Consider the following 4,744-nt stretch of genomic DNA (forward strand, 5'->3'; position numbering starts at 1 on the left):
GTGAGGTGAAAGTTAGATTTTCCTAGCTTCCACCTGGCCTCCTTACCAATGGCAGTAGCCTAGTTTGGGGGACACCATGCAAACTTTTATTAGGCTATCCAGCACTGTGTTTGAGCAGTGGTTAAACTCCAAGACTGGCCCATTTCACTCAGAAAGTGACTCTAACTATTCCATCAAGCCTCATGGCTCATTTGTGTTTGTTGTGCAACAAAGTGCTCAGATGCAATTACAGAGATGGCCTGAAGCACAGGAGACCCTCTATGTGTGGAGACAGTGGTATTCCAACCACAGAGGCGACATATTGCCCTGTTCAGAATAGTTGCTTAATTTTTCTCATTTACAAACAGGCTTCAGATAGCCAACCTTTAATTAAGACTCAGTTTGCTTTTCAAAAGCAATGCATTCTAATAGATACCATCTGGGCTAGGGTGGGGGCAATGCCGAAATTATAACTACAGCTGCAAAACCATGCGCCGTGCAGCTGGCTAACCATGAAGGCCTTTGGGAAGGGAATTGTTTCCATGTGCTTGAGAGTCTAGGGTATGCCTAGCTTCAAAGCCAAGCCATAGTGCCTGGACACTGGCTTTTGCCTTCTTGTGTGAAGAGAGGCAGGAAGATGCAAAAAACAATGCAGGATATTGACTTCAATGTCCTCTGTCCTAAGAGTCCATTGCTTTAGAACTAAGAAGCCTGGAGTTTGTTTAGCAGTATTTGGATTGCAGCTCAGACCATAGGCTTTAAAAGGGAGGATGTTAGATACCAGTGTTTCTAGATACTGAAACATCTTGGCATTTGAAATGCCTAAGTATTCCTGTGACCGCCTAGCCCTTCCCACTCAGGGATTTCAGATAAAACAGCATTCCCAGCTGCATTAGAGTTTCAGGTCAACAGTGGATAAATTTTAATATAAGTGTGTCCCAAGATATATGTTAAAATCATTCACATTCATTATTCGTTGTTTATATGAAGACCAAATCCAAACACATCTTAATTTCTTATTAACTAAATCTGGAACCTCACCTTCTACTCAGACTGATTTCTAGAACCTTTCCTCCATATCTTTATAGACAAATGCTGGGCCAGCCTGGGGCATAGTGACGTCAGCTTGGAGACACCTCTATAGTCAGCATAATGGTTATATGAATTTGGGAGTCCGAAAGGCTCAAGATGGCTTCCAATTCAGACCTACTTTCCAGTGGGATGACTTCCAAAATGTTGCTTGGCCTCCAGAGTCTTAGCTCTTTCCATTGAAGAATAGAGTGACAAAAATCATAGCTGACATTCCTTCACATCCCATAGCCACTTAAAAAATCAGGCATTTCCCAGGCCAGTTAGTCATGGTTTCCCAGGCACTCCAGCCAGTCCCCCTGGCTGCTCCCTTCTCTGACCATCCACTTTCCGACACATTAATGAGTGCTGGGTGCAGTGAAGGGCACCTGGACCCTGTACTGGTGGTTTAATCAAGGCTCAGGTTGTCCAGTATATGCAGTTTATTGACAGTTGGATACATTCATTTTTTCTTCTGTTCAGGAATGCTCACCTCAGAAGGTCATTGTAAAATTTAAATGAAAAGTTGTGGGATCCAGGCATGGCGGTGCAGATCCATGGTCCCAGTTATTTGGGAGGTTGAGACAGGAAGATAGCAAGTTTAAGGACTTCCCTGGGCTACAGAGGAGTCCCAGGCTAGCCTGGGCAACCTAGTGAGGGAGGTCACACCTCAAAATTCTAAAAAGTTAAAGGAGAACTTGTGACCTAGCTCAGTAACAGAGTTCTTGACTAGCCTTGTGTGAGGCCCTGCACTCCATCTTCAGTACAGGAAGGAAGGAAGGGAGGAAGGGAGGGAGGGAGACAGGGGGGGGGGAGGAAGGAAGGATTCATTCAATACATATACTGTTTACAAATGAGAACCTTGGGTCTTTGCTCATGACAAAATCTCTTTCTATTCTACTGTCTCCCACTCTTTCTATGATACAAGGTTATAGCCAGTATTCAAGCTTCAAGAAATCCTTAAGACCACTGTGGTTTACTTTACAGGGAGAAAATCTGAATGGCATAATTCACTTAATTCTCTAAATGAGGCTACCTATGTGCAGTGAGCTTTGAGGGTTGCTGGAATATCTTTTACTCAAAACCACCCTTTTTTCATCCACTCACCACAAAGCCTAAAACCCCACCATCAGTGTTTTAGCCATCTTCAAATACCGAACTGAAACTTATCGAGGTATTTCTCAAAGCGTAGTCTCTTTAAAAAGCTAGCAACGACCTGGCGTCACCCTGAGAGTCTTCCATGCCGGGCTGGGCACTTGCAGACAGGGGATTCTAAAAGAAAGAGAAAGGAGACCTGGGGCACACCAGAGACTCATGTGACCACTCTGAAAAATTTGTGACAAGCAAACTATGCATTAAATTGTCCCACTGGGCCAGTTGTACATTTATTCTGTTGCATAATACAGAAGGACAAAAAGCACAAATAGCAACTGATCATTTCATTTAGAAGCGCTTCCAAGGAGAAAGCCAGACCCCATGGTGCTGTCATACACTAAGTAAGGCTAAAAGATTTTCTTATGCTGATGGTCAAGGGTTTTCCACATGGATAGATGCAAATGTTTTTCACAGATCTACAAAGCATGGATGATGAAATAAGACTTCAAAATATCCGGAGGCAAAATGTAGCTGAGATACTTTCCATTTCCAACCACAAATTGGCTCCACTGTCTGGGTTAATGCTGACTGCCCAAGTTAAATATCTTTTATATTTGGCTGTGACTTTTGGATTCCATCCATGTACTCTATTTTGAGGCCAGGTAACACCTAACTAGTTGATAGTAAAGATAAAATTGTTTCCCTGAAACATAAAATTTAAAAAAAAAATCCAAATCATTTCATTGGCTTAGTTTGGAAGATCACAGTTAAGCAAATAAAGAAGCCTTTACAAAAACCAGGAGGAAATTCTGTCATTCTTCTTCAAATATCAATACTGGTGGCTTATTAATTGCCAAGGGATGGTCACCAAAAGAGGAAGGATTTTTTCCCCACCAGAGCCTAATTAGTTTCATTGTCTGCTCCCTGAAATCTATTGTATTCCACCTAGCCATCAGCTGCCGGCTTTAATTAATTTTGCACTACATTCAAAGGTTTTACTCTGTGCCTCTCTGATTTAATTCCTTTTTTTCTTTTTTTTTCTCCAAATAAATAAATATCAAAGCTAATGAGGCTCTGAAGATTTGAGATGTAAATATCAGATGCAGATTCTTTTTGGGGTCCCAGCTCAGCAGAAGACCAAAAATAACACTTGGAAGTTTGATTAAGAAATCCCAGACTCTCTGCTCCCAGGCCTCCCTTCAGACAGTCTTTCAGCTGGCACTTCTCAGTGATTTGACAAAAATAAATAAATAAATAAATAAATAAATAAATAAATACATAAATAGCTATGTCTGATGAACCAAAGCCTCAAGAGTGGACCCTTTTCAAGGATGGCTTCAATGGGCTTGGTTCAGTTAGTCTACAGCAGGAGGTCCATCTCCAGCAGACTCAGGTCTGACCTGATAGGTCTGCTGTACACATACACACACACATGAATGCACGTGCACACACACATATACACACACGCGTGCCTACATCCATGTATTCATGTATACACAGACACACACACATACATGCACACATGAACGCACACACGTATTCACACACACACAGACACACACACACTCATGCACACATACATGCACACACAAATGCACACACACATGTCCACACACACACATGCACACACAAATGTGCACACATACATGTATTCACGCACACACAGACACATACACACACATTACACATGAACCCCCCCACATATGCATGCACGCAGACACACACACTTTCATAATGCTCACACACAAAATCACATACATTTATAACACAAAACTCACAATCTTTCATATATACAAATTTGCAATACACATTTTTACCTCACACACATACAAAGTCACTTGCTTATACATGGTTATACATTAGCATATAGACTTTTGGATACACGAACACACTGAACACCTCCATCAGACTCTGGCTGATCAAGGTTTACAATTTCAAATCTATGTCACATGGAGCACATTCTCTAACATCCACTTCCAAAGAGATCCCCTGCAAGACATTCCAGGACCCCTTCCTGGTGGGTGTATCCAGGGCTGCTGTAGGAACCCTTATTAAACTGTATCCACAGAGCTTGTGGATTGCCCAATCTCCTTTCGCCTGAGATATTTGTATCCTTTACTGAGAAAGTCTGATTCATTTCCCAGAAATTCTCATCTGCTAGTAATCTTTCAGGACATAGTTAGTGTTGTGATATTTTCAGACATTGTTTTCTGGGGGTGGGGGAGGGGAGGGCCAGTTTCAAGTGGCTGTCCCCTGGCAGTTCCCGGGATTACTCGGCGCTTATAAGCGGCTCAAGACTGTGTGACAGCATTTCCATGCAAGGGACTTACAATCATGTTTCATTAATTCGACGTGAATGAAGCCTCATTTCTGGCCTAGAGGAGCTTAAGATTTATGTGAAATTAATAACAGAACAGATGTCTTCACAATTTGGTTCTTCTGGAAAGGGGAAAGAGAGACAGAGAAAGAGGGAACCTGATTACTTTGAAAACTTCAATGCTATAAAATGCAGACCCAGGGAGTTTTTACTCCAGGGTAAAGTGTTATGCCTTGATACCATCCACATCTCAGAACTAAGTGGAATTTAAATGTCAGGTTTATA

The sequence above is a fragment of the Phodopus roborovskii genome, unplaced genomic scaffold (assembly GCF_943737965.1).
Source record: "Phodopus roborovskii unplaced genomic scaffold, PHOROB, whole genome shotgun sequence".
In the NCBI taxonomy this organism is placed as follows: Eukaryota; Metazoa; Chordata; class Mammalia; order Rodentia; family Cricetidae; genus Phodopus; species Phodopus roborovskii.